The following is a 19,018-nucleotide window of genomic DNA, read 5'->3' as shown; positions in this document are numbered from 1 at the left end:
ATTTGTATGTAAGTAATGCAAAGTTTTTAATGGCCAGCTTGTTTGAATAAATAAAAAAATAAGCTTCAGGAAGAGCCCAGAAGGGGCTTCAAAAATGTTTGCAAATATCAATCTTTTGCACTCCAGTTAATTGGTTATTGTGAGTTGCTTCCTTTTTATATATTCATCCTGATGTGGTACAGTTAAATGCAGTTAAGTTTTTTAAAAAATTAAAAAAGAATTCTAATATAGAATTTTTTCAGCTTTATGTGACTGTATGACATCTTTTATTAATACAATTTATTACCAAGGAGTTTAAAAAAAAAGACTTCAAAATGGCATATTGGGATAAGATGGGAAGAGTCATGTGGAGCAAAATGAGGTTGCTTCATGTCTCTTGTTTGGTACCCCATCTTAATGAAGAAAGGAAAAAAAGGTTTAAGAGAAGACAAACTTAAGAGACAAAGCAAAAGAGGAAGGATAGTCAACTTGCAAAAGGATAAAACAAAGAAGAAAAGGAGGCCTGCATTAGTTAAAGCATCTGAATGTCTTCACTATGTATATTTGTATTCTGATTCAACAGAAGGTTTGATATGCAGTGTAATACCAATGGATGTATTTTTCATGAGCTAGTGAAGAAGATGAAAATGATGAGGTTTATCACATTTGTGCCTTATGCCTTTGAGAAAAGTAGATGTACTATAAAAATGTATATAATAAATTCTAAATATTGCATCATTGCTAATTTTGATGTTTTATCTTAATAATTATAAAAAAAATTAATTTAATTTGAATTACTCCATATTGCCTTGAAAGTTTTTCTGTATTTTTTAGTCATCTGATTGTTACTGAATATTACAAAGCTGCAGTTTAGATGACTAATTAATTAGATTTATTAGTTGCAATTTATTTCTTAACTCCAGATTTTAAATAATGATAGTAGAATAATGATTAATTGTAGAAATATTGTTTGCAATCATTAAATTGACAGGCTAACTTTATAGAGTAGTTTGTAGCAGTGATTCCCAAAGTATGGTTCATGGACAACTGATGGTTTGTAAGCATGTAGATAGTTCACAGACTGACCTAGTGTTTTTTCTAAAATATAATTCTCTGTTTAGCCAGAGAAAAGTATATTTTTATGCACTAATTATTTTTGATGTCATATTCTGCTTATATAATTTTTTGGCATGCACCTAAAATGATTTTTTTATGGAATGAGAAGTGAATGAAAGTAAAGGTGCTGTCACATCTGTTACTCAAATTAAGTGATCTATGAGAATCACTACTTTAGAATAATAGATGATAATTAAACTGTTTTCTGAAAACATCATATACGTGTCTAACTGGAATTTTATTTTTTAAAATAAGTTGATAAAAATCATCTTGGAAAACAATTTTCCAATTAACCTATCTCTAAAGTATAAAAACCATGTATAAATTTGAAAAATTTAGAAAAATGTATAACATAGATTTAATCTATTCATTTTACATTAATGTGATTTCTTATAATCAACATGCCATGTACCATGTACAAATTTAATGAGTGAACATTCTGTATCAAATATTTTATTGTTTTTTTATATAGTTGTTTCTACATTCTATATTATTATTGACATTATTTTTTGATATCTTGTTTAAGTTTAATTGAACTCAATTTAAAACTAGTCTTGAATAATTGAGGATCTATTAATACATACCATTTCTATAATTTTTAATTGATACATGAGGATATCATAACATATTCCAAAATAAAATTTCAATTAAATATATTAGTTTTATTATTATTCCTTTTAATTCTTACATATTGAATTTTTTAAACTATATAATATATATTTGATATATTTCAATATGTTTATCCTATACAGAAGTATCTGAAAAATTGTTTAAAGAAGGCAATAGTGAGCTTATATCAGTGGTTACCAATCTTTTTCAGCCTGCACACTCTACCATGAACATGGAGCATTTTATCTATTCCTAAACCCTATAAATTGAGAATAAAGAATGTTGTCAATTGACTTTCAATAGTTGCTTCATAATTTTTAATTTAAAGTATTACTGTATTTATTTTAATAATCTAGATACAGAATTAGCTGATAGTTTAAATTAATCTTTCTTTTCTAACTGAATTTGGATCTTTGGAAGTGTATAAATTAATGTATTTTAAATCCTAGAAAATTTTCTAGGACCAAGTTCTTAAAGTATAAGCTTTCTTTTAAATTGAAAAATTCCTGATTTAAAATTATATTTGGTAGTCATTACAGGTTCTTTTCAGATACTCTGTGGAAGTGCCTCACATACTCATGGGTTATGTGTAGTCCAATGTGCTTAATCTCAAGTTATGCAAGTAGCAGAATGAATGTGTTGAGAGTGTAAAATTTCATGAACTTCCTCAGTTAATGGTCTCACTGATTGAGTTGGTACCACATGTTATTCTCACCATGTTTGCATTGCTACTCACATTATTTGAGACGGCACCCAGGATGAGAAATGCTGGTCTGTATAACAAAAAACCAAACAGACTAAAATGTAGGAATTAGTAATCTATTATACAGTGGAACCTCTATATCTGTAATATTCAACAGGCGTTTGTATGTGAGTTTGGAGGATACAATTTTGTTCATCCACTTTAAAGCTTAATAACTCTTGTGCCTTTTGTTAAAAAATTTCTGAAGTTTTGCAGGGAGGTTTGTGTATTAGTGGGATTGATTCTATTAAATTTTGGTGGTTAAAGGTTGATGGGGGTTATGCATCATATCTCAAGTGGGGTCAGACTTAATAAAGATTTTACTCGTTATTAGCATTTACAATTTTTTATAAAATTCATCTCTATCCTCAAAATTAAATGTTTTGCCATTTTGTAATAATTAATAATATAAAAAATTTTTAAAATAAAATATAACAGATGATGCCACATGTAATTTTAACTTATTTGCCAGGAAACTCATTATACAACTCATTGCTAGATTTTTTAATATATTTTTTAAAGTATTATTGACTTGTGTGTATTTTATATTATTCAACAGTACTTTCTTTGAAATATTGAATCAGTGGTTTTAAAACGTTAATGATGTAATAAATTAGTGATTTTGTACATTCCTAGTTTTGTTTTTGAAAAATATTTCCTGTTTAGATTTGACTGTGCAATTGAATTTATAACTAAATATTTATTTTTTAATTTTTTGCGTTTACTTTTAAAATTTCTGAATTGTTCTTTTCAGAATGTATGCTAATATTCTGAAAAGAACAATTCTTTTCAGAATATTACAGTTTTTAATCGGTTGATGCTCTTCACATTTCACCAATTTTTCAATAGAAGATTGCTTACAATATGAGATATTTTCTCATTCAGATATTGCTAATGAATTATAACTTTTGAAAATTTTCTAGTACCTTAAATGAAATGGATTTTACTTTACAGAGGAAACAATAAATGTGTATGTTCTGTTTATACATCTACAACTATTTTCAAAAGTTATATTGTATGAAAAAAATTCTTATTTTATATGTACTGATAGATCTAAATTGCTAAATTATTTTTGGAATATATTTTATGTTAATTAAACCACAAAATTTAGTCAGAAGATAGATCATATTTTATTATTTCATTAACTTCGATACTGATCAAAAATAATTTAACAATTTATCTTTACATGTTGTTGTAGAATTTGGACTTTCATCATATTGTCTTTTTATATCATCGTGTGCTTGCTTGAAGGTTTACTTTAAGTTATGTGTTGTCTATCAGTTTTCTGCACTTCTCTTACATTTAAATTGATACAAATAATGAAGTACTTTACATAATTTTGTTCATTGATTCAATCAAAATTAAATTACTAAATTTTTTTTACATCAGAAATACTTAAATTGATGATGAAAATTCTTTATTAAATGTGAATTTTGAAGTAAAAAAGTAAGCATATCATTAGATCTGTTAGTCATACATAGTTGGAAATTTATATTTTCTGTATACTTTACATATATGAACATTTTGGTAGAAATTCTTGAGAAAAATGAATTAATTTATATTTCTTTTTTTTTGCAGAAAATACTGTTTAATTTGTTAATATTTCTGCAAATTTTAAAAATATGATATTGCAACATTTTATGTATATGTATTCATTATTGTTTGAAGAAATTAGAATGCTTTTTTCCAGGTTTTGTTATTAAAATTGTTCTTTTTTTAGAAAATTCTATAGTGGACTATTACAACATTGATTGAATTTAAACCGAAGCAATCTCAACATGAATATCGAGTTTAAGATGAGATTGAATATAATTGGAGTTAAGGGATAAAATTATGTATGTAAGTTATTTAAAATAATGTTTGAAGACACAAAAATTTAAACTGATTTAAAATCATTGATTTGTAGTTAAATAATGTTCATATCTGCATTGATATACAGATACATTATAATTGTTAGTTACTAGAAAAACACATTTGTAATTTGTTAAATATTTACATGTTGCATTTCTACAACTTACAAACTTTTGAAAATAGTTAATTAGCAGCATAAAGAATTCATTTCTGATATGACAACTTTATATAATTAACAGTTACAGTTTGCATTTCACTCACTGATATTAAAAAATAAATTTTAAATGATTTATTTGATGATGATTGTCAAATTTTATCATGTACAGTACCTATCACTGTATTTTCAGCATAGTTATTTATATTTTAATATTTTCATACCTACTGTCTAGAAATTGAATTATTTATGCACTTTATATGCATATTCTTGATCAAAATGAAGGAAACTATATGTCATTGATGATGATTTAAGGTAATGGCCCAAACTTTATGATTGCTTGGCAAAATTTAATACAAGTCATGGGCAATATTCCATATATTCAAAAAGTAGGCCTATTTTATTAATTATAAGTGATATATCAAATATGTTTGCTGACCAGATTAATATGCCAGTAGTTAGTTTGGGCACTGCTGTTTTAAGGTACTGCCTTGCGTTCAAACCCAGATTTTAAAGGCAGTTTTATCTTTGTTTTTCTAAATTATAAAAATAATTGATGATTTTTTTTTCACATTTTCTTCATTAGCCACACTAAGAACATGCCACATCTTTTAGATCTTTCTTAAAAATTGCAGTATATGAAATATTGTATATATTGTTAGTGAGAATTAGAAATCTTGAAAGCCATTGGTTATGATTAAATGAGTTTTTCATTGCTGAAATGATTGATAAGCATTTTATAATTACAAATACAGTATTGTTCAAATAAAATATTTAATATTTGTCATTGACATTCTTGTAATTTATTAAATGCTTTAAATATGTTTCTATCTTTATTTATTGAAAATAGGAATGTTTCATATTTGTAATTCATTAAATCTTACATTTCACTGATGTTTATTAATATTGGAATATTATTGTATTCTAATTGATATGTCTAAATAAAATTAAGATTGCAAAAACTGTGATAACGATGTTCATATAACTAGATTTTTAATTGCTTAAGTAATTAACTATGGAAGCACAGATGAAAAGAGAAGCTTTGTATACCTAATAGAATATAATTTGAAAATGTTATCTAACATTATCTAAATACAAAGATGATGTGCATAAATTTTGTATGAAGAGAACAGACTTCTGAAAACATTTTTATATTTTTGATAGATTGGCTTGAAGAAAATAAACATGATATTCTAAAAATAAAGATATAACATTTTTTGCATAATTTGTATTAAAGATGTAAGAAGCAATTAAGAGAAGTTGGAAATATCAATTTCTGATTCTGAATTTTTCTCTGAGAAACATTATATTTAGTTATAAGTAAGAAATTTGATCATTATTAATAGATAATTAATAAAACTCATTCAGTAAATAACAATCTACACCAAAACACCTTAAGATCGTTATTTTTTTTTCAGTTAACCTGAGGATGGCCAATCGATTTGGCTGAAAATGTTAGTTACATTTTCAGCCAAATTGATTGGCTGAAAATGTAACTAACAAAAATTTAATAAATTTTTCTCAGCAACTTGAGATGTTGTGGTGTAGATTATTAATAGAAGAGAAGCATGACTGACTCTGACTCTTGGATGTCATCTTGCTTCAGTAAACAGTTTGACATTTTGTTTTTTGTTTAATATTTTTTAACAAATTATTTCATTTATGTTTTTGTTATTTTTATTCCTATTTTTATGAAGGTTAGTAATTTTTGGCTTAAGTTCATCTAAATTCACATTACAGTTGTGATTATTTAGAATGTAATACTTACATACATGAATTTTTTTTTTTTAATAAAATGGTTTAATGCAAATTTATTACATTATAAAGAAGTTTCATTGTTGGTTCATTTTGTCCCGAGATTAAAAACTTGTGTATATTTTATCTGTGTTATAGCAGTGTTCCGCAACCTTTTTCTTCTTGCAGCACGCACACCTATGACTCAACACAGCACACCAAAATGTTATTTTCCTCAAAAATGTATGATATGATACTATTAATAGAATTACATAATGCCACTATTATTATTATTATTAAACAGACCAACACCTATGAGCAAATTTATTTTACATTTAATTTCTTAGAATACATTGATGCATTGAATACAAGATGCGTTGCTTGTAATAATGAATAAACAAACATTGTCTTATTTCATCATTGCTGTGGCAGAGAATGAAATACAAGCATAAAACACAGCAACTGTGATAAAAATATATAAATAAAACTTGAAATTAATAGAATATGTAAAATTTTACGTCACACCTTCACCTTTGTGATGGCATACCGGTTGCGGAACACTGTGTTATAGTGTAGATAAGATAAAAAAAAGTTTTGGAAGTGCCACTAATCCCATTTTTTGTTTCCCACACACACTTGGATGGTCTTTTCAATACAGTACAGTATATCAATATTATCAGTTATATTAATATGGCATGCATATGTAGTTGTGTTGATATGTTGTCTCTTTATAATAACTTTATACAGAAGTTATTAAATACATAAACTTTCTTATTTCATTTCGAGATAAAATATTCTTAGTAAATAATAATTCTCATTATATTTATTAGAATGTGCATAATTTAAAGTTAACTTAAAATAATTTATCTTCTTAATATAGGTTTGTTCCTTCCTAAAACTACATAAAATTACATCTATAAACCCCTCAAGTGTCAAGATTTTGTAAAACTTGTAAAAACTAAAAATTTTAATCATCATCATCATCTCCATTGATGTTTCTTACAATATGAAGATATATAAAGTAGCCCCTTGTTATATTGTGCTTGTCGGGAGACAAAGAAAAATGTAATATATCCAACAGCACGATATAAATGAGTACTAAAAATTCCAGGCTTATACTCTAAACAGATTATACATTCTATAGAATCTCTATTTTCTGTTCTTTTATCAGCAAGTGTTTCTGATATAAAATAAGCTTAGTTTTGCAATACTGAATTTTATTTGTGGTTATATCATATTAATTGATGTTTATATAAATGTCGATATTCCATGAACGCTCATTTAGCATTATTGTATCTTTAACAATGACATTTAAAGACAAATACTGTCAATATTAGAACAATATCAGTTACAATTTTATTATACAGTACTATATATTCACAATAAATCACTTATTAATAAAAAAATTTTAATTTATATTTTTTAATAAAAATTATAAATACAGTAATTGAAAANCAATATTAGAACAATATCAGTTACAATTTTATTATACAGTACTATATATTCACAATAAATCACTTATTAATAAAAAAATTTTAATTTATATTTTTTAATAAAAATTATAAATATAGTAATTGAAAATTTAAAAATATATATCATATGTTCTATATATATATAGAACATATGTACATATGTTCTATATATATATAGAGCATATGTAATTTTATGTTTTGATGTTTATAGAACATCAAAACTTACAAAATTAGAAAGAGTAAAAATTCTCTAAAAAGCAAAATAAAGTGACTAACTGTAAAAATTTTAGAACTTTCAGTTTAGAAATAAAGAATTCTTTTCTTGCATACATTGCTGTGACTTGCAAATTTCATACCTTTATGTGAATTGACCCAATACTGTCAATTCACATAAAAGTATGTAATTTCGAATTCACATAAACTTTTAAATGTGGAGACAGTACTTAAAACCAGTAAATAAACAACTTTTAATATCAAAAAGAAAATTAAGGGATAATTGATCTGGCCACTTGTTTTGCCTATTTAGATCATAACGAATTTATTGTTTTACCTGCAATAGTAGTTTCACAGACAATGGTAGGAATAAAATACCATATTTCATTGCAAAAAAAATTTAATGGAAATAGATATTTTAAAATTTATTGATTCAAGTGCTTTTAAAATTTGGGGGACCAAAAAAAGCATGATATATCTGAATCTAGAATATAATGAAGGGCTACTGTACTAAGAAATCTCTCTATTATTCTGTTTATTTTCACATTATTCATTTTTAAGTAAAATTTTATCTTGTTTTTTTATTAGAATGTTTTTTTAAATATTATTATGATTTTTAAAACAAAATTTGTCTTACTGTTTTTATTAAATCACATTTTATTTTGTTTATCATGTGAAATATACTTCAAGAAAGTTAATTTTTCAAATAAAAATACTGTGTATACAATAACAATTCATCTTATTCAATTGCTACAAAATTTTAGAATATGGATAGGTAGTAGAATTGACTGTAATTCAACAGGCAACCGTTTATTGATGATAATTTAAGTTAAAATTGTTTTTGGTCTACTTTGATGCAGAGGCAGTTTTTTCCCCTTTAATCTATAAAGTTGAATTGAATACATACACTATTGTTGCTAATCTGGCCATTCCTTGCACAGTGGAGTAGTAGTAGTAGTAGTAGTAGTAGTAGTAGTAGTAGTAGTAGTAGTAAGACAGGTATCACTCTTTGGTACAATCTGTTGCACAGAAGGGGTACCAGATTACTGGGAAAATTAAAGCCTAATGGCAACGAATGATACAACCTGTTGCCCTTCTGTGCCAATTCTTTTTTGGAGGTAGGTTGACAAATAATATTGCACACTGACATACAATTCTGTACACAGAAATGAAACCCAAGTAAACAGGAAAACTAACAGTAGCAAGAGAGTACTGTAACAATTCATCTCGAAACATGCTTATGATTGTTGTCATTACAAAAGTACTTATGCATGATGATAAAAATATTATTACTTTCTAAATAAAATATTTAAGTTTACTCAGAGAATAAAATCCAAAGTGTAAAGATAATTTTCAATTCTAATTATTTCTATACTTCATTATCATTATTTGCAATTTTCATATCAACATTTTAATATGCTTTGCATTTTGCTATTTTAAATTTAATAATAATAATAATAATTTTTTATTTAAATTTGTGTTTACATTTTTGAAGTAAACACTTGTCATGTTGATATACATTTGTTTTTTAGTTATTACAGAAATGTATATTTACAGTAAGAATATTCCATTTGATTTAAATTTTTGTTTTTTTTTTTTTTTGTTTTAGGTTATTGATTTTTTAAATACAAGTTTTCTTCTCAGTTTTTACATGAAACTGTTTCCTACTTTATACTTGTCACTGCTGACTCTTGCATGATTAATGGATTTTACTGCATTATTAATTCATTTAATGAAAATGTTGAATTTAGAACAAGTAAATCTGTAGAATTTTGAAAAACAGAAATGAGAAGACAAAAATATATATATAAATTTTTTAAATTTTATATAAATATAATAAAAATATAAAAATAAAATATATATATTAAAATAAATTGTGACAAGTTTGGATGTTCTTGAGATTAGGTCTATATATTATTATTAGAATTTTAATAAGAATATTTTCAAGATATATAAAGTTATATTTGAGTTATTTTTTCTCTATTGTAATATTAGAATTTTATTTATGAGCATCTGCATTTATTATAAAAATTATCTGGAAGAATATATATGTAACGTTTTATATTAAACTTTTAATTGTCAGTATCTGTCTTTTACATCACATATGTCTTTGATTTTGCCACAAAATAATAATTTTTCTTTCAAATTTTAATATTCACTTTGAAATTTTTGATTTGTTTAACTGATAATGCTTTTTTTTTTTACGTGCTTTCAGGGTATAAGTTGATGATTGTTACTAGGTTATAATTCTAGTGACAGTATTTGAAGTGAATAAAAAGCTCTTATATTGTATCATACAATGTTTTAAATTATAATTACTTAATTAATGAGTAATTATTTACATTGAATATCAGTATTAAAGAATGAAGATGAGGTTTGAGCATGATATACTTGTACTTTCTTTGGTCATAAAAATAGTATTATTCCTTTTATAACTATATTTAATTATCTAAAACTGTTGCAACTGTCTTAATAATTATTCATTATACAGGGTGTCTGAGAAATTTTGTAATGGCATTAGTTATACATATGGCATTACATCTGAAACCTGTAAGTTATATGTCCTGCATTTCCACTTTGTGATAGATAGTATTACTGTTTCTAGAATAAAGCTAGTTGGGCTGCAGTTTGAAAAAATTGTATTAATTGTCAATCTATAAATTCCCACTGTTGTTTGTCTGTGTGTCTGTCCTTCCTTAATCTTGAGAATGGAGTTAGATGAAAATTGAAAGCAGGTATGGAAAGTTTAGGGGCAGCAGGCCCTGATTAACTATATATACTTCAGGTTTTTATCAGAACTCATGTTATTTCAGTTCAAAAATTTCCCCTGAAAGAAGTTAGTTAGATGACTGGCACAACCATATTGCTAACAGGAAAAGTATGAAGTACAGAGGAAAGACACTACTAGTTTGAAGTGGAGGATAAAAATTACAGCCCAGTATTGTGACAATGTCACAATGAAATAGTTGCTTGTAAATGGTGTTAAGAAAAAGGCCTTGAGAGCCATGATATGATGCTGAAGATCATTACATATATCTTTTCTATTGCACAGTAACTTTCCAGACACCCTGTACATTTTTGTTTATTATATGTTAAACTTACTTAATTGCTTAAGAAAATTATTTTTTAGTTAAACTCTAATAATACAGTTCAGTCAAAAATAATGTATTGTTTTTGCTAAGTAGAAATTGAAAATCATTGTAGTAAAAGTTTTATAATTGACTCTTTTTAAATTATTGATTATTCATTCAAATAATTAACCATGGTAGTATAAAACATTATCTTGAAATTAAAATGATGTATTTTAAGTAAATTGAATATACATTCATGCTGACTAAAGTAATACTGGGTGTCTGAAAAGTTACATGGGGGCTTCAAAAAGTTTGTGGAAATGTCTAACTAAAAATTGTTTGGAAGGATTTTAATTTCCTGAACATTCTTATACCAACATGTTATAACATGTTCAAACATGAACTTTTAAATGCAGTAAGAATGCAGCACTGCCAGTTGAAAGTCAGGTACCATTCAAGCAACATGGAATCCACCAAAATTGAGACCAGAACAAACAAAGTTCATGGTGAGACTTAGTTGGGAGAATAGGCAAATCATTGACACTCTGGAACCAGTTTATGGTGATAATGTTCCAAAGAAGTCAACAACCTACAAATGAATAAGTTGCTGAAAGATACTAATTTTCTGTCAGTTGAAGATGTAAAAAGAGTAGCTCTGACATGGTTCAGATCACAAGATCCTCAGTTCTACTCAGATGGATTAAAGGCTGGTATCAACGTTTGCAGAAGTGTATAAACCTTAATGGAGCATATGTTGAAAAATAAACATTATAACTGAAATCATTTATTTTGTACTATTATCCTTTTTTCACAAACTTTTTGAAGCCTCCCTCGTATTGTGCAGTGGAAAAGGTTTCAATGAAGATTTAATAAAAGCATTTTACATATGATATTAGTTTCTTCTATAGCAAATTCTGGAAATGTCCCCAAAGGCCCCAAAATCTGGAGTATTGAGATCTGGGACCTAGCAGGCCAGATTCTACAGGAAATGGACTGCCACAACTGTAGTTTGGATAATAATAATTTAGAATACAAATTCAAATTTTGTCATCTAAACATTAACATATCATAAAACGAACATATAAATTCAAAAATGTTCAAAAAGTTTTTGAACTTTTTGATTGCACATGAAATGACATGAAATAAAGGAATACTGTACATAAAAAAAAATAAATCATTTATTTTGTGTAAGTAAAAGAATAAAATTTGACACTGTTATGAAGGAAGGATCTAGCTACAAGGTCATGCTGTGTGCATGTTGCTGGTTATATATAGATGTTATAGTGCGCATTACTTAACAGCTGATCTTTGTATTTTAAGAATGATTAAAGACAGTTTGGTACCAGCTACTTCATTATTTGCTTCATTAGAATTGACTGAATAATAATTTACATTTGTTCCAAACCATTTTAAACCAATCTTCAATATATATATATATAATTAAATTCACATCTGTCTGAGTATCGTGTATCATGTGAGAATGGCTAAACCAATTTCTATGAAACTTTGTACATGTTTAGGATAGTTCTGGGAAGGATATAGGCTACTTTCCATTTCCAAAATCATTTGATTTTTTTTAAGTTTTGGTAGAATTATGATATTGTTTGCAATAGTAAATAGTTCACATCTTGTTCTTATTGGGTCTTTCATCTGAACAGGAAGTTTTGTCCAAGGCTGGTGGATGTGAAGGGCACTGTAAAATTCAAATATACTATGTAATGTTGTGGTCATTAATGAGCAAAAGTGAACATTAGTGAAAGCTGGTCAAACGAAATTTGAATGGTCAGCCTATTCAGTGCTAAATGTATGACTGTTATTCAGTGCTAAATGTATGACTGTTGTTATTCTTACTTGTGTCAGATTGTCAGTGAGTCCCTAGAATTTCTTTTGATGTAAAATTATTTTTCATCAGATCTATTATAAGTATATGTTATTTTTCCTTATATACAGTATGTATTTATGAGTGTTTTTATAAGAGTATTAACTTTACTTGATATATCATTTTATTGAGCCAAGCCAAGTTATCTAAGCTAGTAAGGTGTTCATAATAACATCTGTCTGGATTGTGACTAACACATTTTGAGAAACTCTAATATTAGGTAAGAACTACAGTAAAAGTAAGGTAGGCAGTTTGAAGACACTATGTTTTATTGAAAAAATTAGTACAGTTTTACTTTTACACTTTTTTACACAAAATTATAAATTCTCAATGTGTGCTTTTCCTGTTGCACAGAGAATATCTAAACAATAATCATTTTACTGTCATGTGTTCCTCAACAATTGATTGCAGAATTTTGAGTTACCTACCTACCTGACAAATGGACTTTTGTAGGTTTTGTTGCAGTCTCCCTAATCGCCTTGACATTCTTGTCTGACAGTTGGGGTTTCTCACCTCCATGATCTTTTGACACACTTCCTATGCTTGCATAGTTCATGGGGGCTGTTTTTTCCATGTCTTGATGGTGTTTTGTGATGGAAAGTTTTTTCACATACACAATGAATGTTTTGTCACACACACTTGCACGAAATTTATTTCATCATACCATCAAAAAGTTTACACTTTCTCTTGAGCTGATACCATTTGACAATTGCAACTTCAGTGTCACAACTCATTACTCTATTAATTATAAGATAAATTTACACAATCTTTTTTCTCATGCAATGTGTTACATGTGTTTATCTTTAGGCACTGAATTTTTGCTGTGATTTAAAGTGTGTCAGTTTTAATCTGGATACCATGTATACCAATTATCTAACTTATTGGTCAAACCTTATATATATTTATATATGTATGCATCGGATTGTTTATGCAGGACAATTAAGTCCTGCATGGAAAATTACGTTATCAAGATGTACGTTATCAGACACTTATATGCAAGTTGAAACCTAGACCTAGAAGTTGGAGCAGAAAACATATACTTCTGGATGACAAAATGAAAATTTTGTATAAGTACTAGTTGCAATTTTTTGTCACATTATATGAATTTGCATTTTAGGGGAGCATGTTATATGAGAGTTCACTGTATATAACTTACATGTACCGGTACATATAATTAATTAATTTTATTTATTGTAAATTTTAGTTAGTTTTCATATAATAATAAACATTTAGTGTGATAATTTCTTTTTATTTCTATCAAATATTTTTGTCATTGCTATGTAATTTGATTAGTTCTAAAATTATTTATAAATATTGTTTTTGAATTAAAATTATATTTGATTTACATAGCTATGCTTTTTTTAATGGCTATAAAATTTGTGTTTGTGAATATGTTTTGTATTTTTGTTACTTTCTAAGTTAATATGATAATTATTTATCTGGATAAAATGCAGATAGTGCTAAAATATATAATTGTTTGTTGTAACTTTATTGATCAGATGTGTCATAAATACACACACATATTCGACAAGTATCATTGTTTTATATGTTGACATCATATTAAGAAAAAATTGTAGACCTGTAAATTCCTACTGTTGCTGTCTGTCTGTATAAACTGAAATTACAGTGCTGTATTTTATTTACCAGTATTTATTTTTTCATTTAGACAAGTTTAGTTTTTGTTTTAAACAGGTTTTAGTTTTTTTTATTTTATCTTTAAATTAAACAGGATAACTCTCACACAGTTATGTTCATTTTTACAGAAAAATTATTTCTACATGTGTGAAAAATTTTATTATTGAGCCTTTTATTGGCATAAATGAGAATTATATATTCTTGTTATTTTCAGTAATATCAGTTCTCCTGAGAATTTATTATACTTAGCTGTTCAGAAGATTGATTACAATATTGGACAAAAAGCAAGTAATTATAACCACCTTACAATTAGTAATTGTATATAGTACCAATGTACTTATTAGCCTACACAGGGTGATAGGCAGCTCTAAATACAAACTGATACTAAAATTTACAAACTGTACAGTATAGTTGTTGTTTAAGTTATGGCAATGCAACACTTGGACAATTTGCCTAGGAGGGATGCCTTCTGGGAGATCTTTTTAAGGGAAACTGGCCCCTATTTAGGTGTTACAGATGGGGAGGAAACCTGGAAAACTCCATGTGGCCAGCCCATTCGAGTGAGGTGTGAATCCACGACTGAACTCCCAGTGTTCAGGGAACAAAGACCACTTGGCCACTGGTAGGCCTGTGTACAGTATAGTGTCGTCATCATTTTACATTTGATAGTGGTAATGATACAATTAATTAAAGTTCTAAAGGAAATCAATACAAAAGTAAACAATACTTACTTTGAAATAGGATATATATCTGTAGTTTTATTATTGCAATTAGTGCAGCTGTATGTTGAACACACTGATAGCATCATTCAGAATTGAATATCATTGAAACTTTACATTCCATTTTTTTGTTGTATTTTTTAATTAAGCTCAAAAAACTTTTAACCAGCTGCACTTACTAACCACTGGTTGACAACAAAACATGGTAGATGTTGCTCTCATTGTCCTTTGCAAGGGACGCTGATTTCAAGTGTTTAGCCTCTCTAGGTAATAAACCCCATTGAGTTAGATAGATGACCTACATGACTCCATTGCTAACAGAAAACTACAGTACTAATTTGAGGTGGAGAGCATATATTTTAAATAAATTAAAAGTGCGATTAAAAATTTCAGCTCAGCATTGTAATAAATAATTGCTTATTTTTTTCAATGAATTACACTCTGCTTGCTTGTCAGAAACAGACCTTAAGTCTGTGTGTCCTTTCATTGTGTGACCTTTATTTTTCTGGAAAGGTTTGTACTTGTTCTCAGAATACAGTTTATCATGCTCTGCAGTGATTATTTTACCTGAAGACAACTTTACTTATTTGTCCACAAGTGGTATCTTAATTTTCCATTTTATTCAGATTACATGTTTTGTAATTTAAAACTCTTTTGTTCTTGCTTTAGAGAAGTTTTACTGTAATAGTATTTTTCTTGTATTTATTATATATTAAGATATACATGGTGTGGCTAGAAAATAACAATTACTGATGTAATATAGCCTGATGTAATACAGCAGTTGTTTGGCATTAGAAAAATGTTTGCTTTAATAAAATACAAAAATAAAATAGAATATAAAAAAGTTTAAGTGCTTTTTACTTTATTTGTTATCAGTATTCTATAATACTCTGATCAATCCTAATGATGGAAGCCCAGATTGAAAGCATTATTATTTCAGTTCCATTTCATTCCTTTATACTTTACCAAACAATTTGTTGGATTTTCTGTGATGTTATATTAATGCTAATAATTAATTAGATACAAATCAATTTGGCTAGAGGTAGATGGTTAAGTTGCCATCTCTTGATAAATTTAATAATTAGAATTAAATAAATCAGTTTTAAATTTGGAATATTCTGAAAGAAAAGAATTGGCCCAGAGCAGGATTTAAAGCTAAAACTCCTGCTTATTGTGCAGATGCATTAAGGTTATATCTAAATTAATTAATTAATTAATTCTGGAAGTTAAGATTGGACAGAGTTTCGGGCTCCATAACTTGCAACACATCTGCACATAAACAGGTGTTGTGGATTTGGGTCTCCCTTTAGGCCAGTTCTTATCTTCCTGAATATTCTAAATTTGTCAAGAAATGGTAGTTTAACTACCTACCACTGGCCAAATTGATTTGCGTCTAATTAGTTATTACCCTTAATAACTAACAGCTCAACAGCTCAATAGATAATCCAACAGATCATTTGGCAATATGAATATATAGGGGTGGTAAAAAAAAAACTGCATCACCCTCAGTTTTTTGCAACTATTGGTTCTGTGAAAGACTGTAATAACACAATTAACAGAAAATGTATCTGAAATTATGTAAAAGTAATCCAATTAACTGGTAACTGCAGAAATGTAATGTTTTTTTTTATTAAATTTATGTAAATACAGGGCTTAAACTGTAACAAGTATTGTACAATATGAGATGCATCCAAGTGGCTAATTGGATGACAAAAAAATACAACGCAGATTGTTTTTCTGTTGGAAAACGTGCAAAAGTGAAATAGAAATGTTATTAAAACTATTAATTAGAACGTAACATTTGGTTGTTCCTCATCTAGCATTAATGAAAGTTTCACATCTCTGGAGCATTGATTGGATGAGTCCTTGAATGTATTCTTTACTCAGTTTGTGGTGCCATATACAAATTAGTGACTTCTGGAGTTGTAGAAGTGATGTTGGTTTCTTTTTCATTACTTCTATGTCCATCTTATTCCAACAATTTTCAATAAGGTTAAGGTCAGGACTATTTTCAGGCCAAGTCAAACTGTTGATTCCATGGTCACTTTTCTATTTTTGAACCTGCATGCAATTTGAAAAAAATACAATACAGTGGAATCTCACTTAACGAGCATAATTCTTTCTAGAATCTTACTCATAATGCGAAACACTCATTAAGCAAAACAGTTTTTCCCATAGAAATTAATGTAAAATACAATAATGCATTCAATGCCAAAAAAATACTCAAATATTTTATGTATAACATTTATTCAAAGAAAATTACACAATATACATTGTTAAGAAACATGAATCATCATCATCATTTCTTCTAGCACGGAATGAACCAACCTGAAATGCAAATTCGATTTGCAGAAAACAAAAAAATCACAGATAATAAGTCTGATGAAGACGCCAAACAATATACCAAATTCTTGGGCTATTTAAAGGCTGTAATTAAATATTAGAAATTAATTAATTTGACTAGAGGCAGGCAGTTATGCTGCCATCTCATATTAAATTTAATAATTATAAATAAATAATTTTTAATTTAGACATTTCTAAAATCTAATTTGAAATTAGTTATTAAATTTAGTACGAGATGGCATGTTTATTATATAACGGGCTATGATTGTCGATGTTTATACATTATGTATAAATGTGTGTGAATACAAGTTTGGAAAAATGTGTGATCACAAGCAACACTAAGATGCTAAAGGAATGAGTGCTAAACACAGACTGATGGAGCATGCGCACAATCCGGGATTTTCCCTCCCCTTGTCACTCGTTATGAGAAACATCGTTCATTAAGCGAGTCAAACTTTTACAATTTATTTTGCTCATTATGCGAGGTGCTCATTAAGCGAGGTTCCACTGTACAACCAAGCTTTTAGTTAAACTAAAGCCTAATGTCTAGGGATGATGTTGAAGATATTTTGACTCAATGATGTGGAGCAGAATCATTCTGGAAGATGCAGTTGGAAACTGACCCAAACTGTTCCTGGATGGTGGAAAATAATTTCTTATCCAAAATGTCAATATACACTTGATTGTTCCTTGCATAAATTGTAAACACTCAACTCCTTGATCGGAAATACAGCCCCAAATCATCTAGAAAACAATATGCTTGATGGTATGGACAATACAGTTTGGATGGTGTTCCTCCCAGTCTAACAATATGCTGTCTATTGGTCTGTGCAGTTTGAGTTTCAATTCATCGGAAAACACCACTGATTTCCACTGATCAATAGTCCATTCTCTATGCTATTTCTCATTTTGGCAGTCAGCAAAGGCTTCTTTTTGGCCCGACATTCCAAACCTAATCCAAACAGCTGCTTTTATACAGTAGATGTGGATGCTTGCACACCTGATTCCTTTTGCCATGTTGTCTTAAGGTCAGGTGAAGAAGACCTTCTATTCCAAAGACACAGTCATATTAAATATCTGTCCTGGGTCACTGTGGATAAGTGTGAATGACCACTGCCACCCTTTCTTGTTGTGCTTTCAGTTCTCTTCAACTTCTGAAGAAATTGAACAACAATAGACTGTGAACAGCCCATTCTTTCTACTATGGAACATGTAGCAAGTCCTGTGTGTAAAGCAATGGCCACACTTTTGTTTTGTGGTGTTAGTTGCATGTATTGATATTTCACCATAATGAAGCATAACAATCCAAGTCGTAAATGCACACACTGGAAGTTCGGGCTGTATGTATAGAGATTTTTGGATGATGCAATCTTCCACAATAGTATCATTCATTCAGGTAGCTTTTATATGATGCAACTTTTGTGAAATATTGCACAATTATTTAAAAAACTTACAAAATTCTCAGATTTTAAAGGTGATGCAGCTTTTTTTTTTTTTTTTT

At 27.9% G+C, this 19,018-nt stretch overlaps 1 protein-coding gene across 7 annotated transcripts in view; it reads left to right on the top strand.

Moving 5' to 3' along the window:
* Window positions 1-19,018, top strand: part of LOC111621622 (histone-lysine N-methyltransferase SETD2-like) — a 116,229-nt gene that overhangs the window by 10,492 nt on the left and 86,719 nt on the right. Inside the window, exon 2 of one of the 7 annotated variants that reach the window (XM_023363817.1) lies at window positions 4,167-4,285. The exons of the other annotated variants lie outside the window; for them this stretch is intronic. The gene's annotated coding sequence lies outside the window, so the exon portion shown is untranslated. The remainder of the gene's footprint in view (window positions 1-4,166; window positions 4,286-19,018) is intronic. 7 annotated transcript variants of the gene reach the window in all.

The sequence above is a fragment of the Centruroides sculpturatus genome, unplaced genomic scaffold (genome assembly GCF_000671375.1).
Source record: "Centruroides sculpturatus isolate CEXI.00-Female unplaced genomic scaffold, Cexi_2.0 scaffold232, whole genome shotgun sequence".
In the NCBI taxonomy this organism is placed as follows: domain Eukaryota; kingdom Metazoa; phylum Arthropoda; class Arachnida; order Scorpiones; family Buthidae; genus Centruroides; species Centruroides sculpturatus.
The sequence above is the reverse complement of the archived record's forward strand: the minus strand, read 5'-3'. Positions and strand labels throughout refer to the sequence as shown.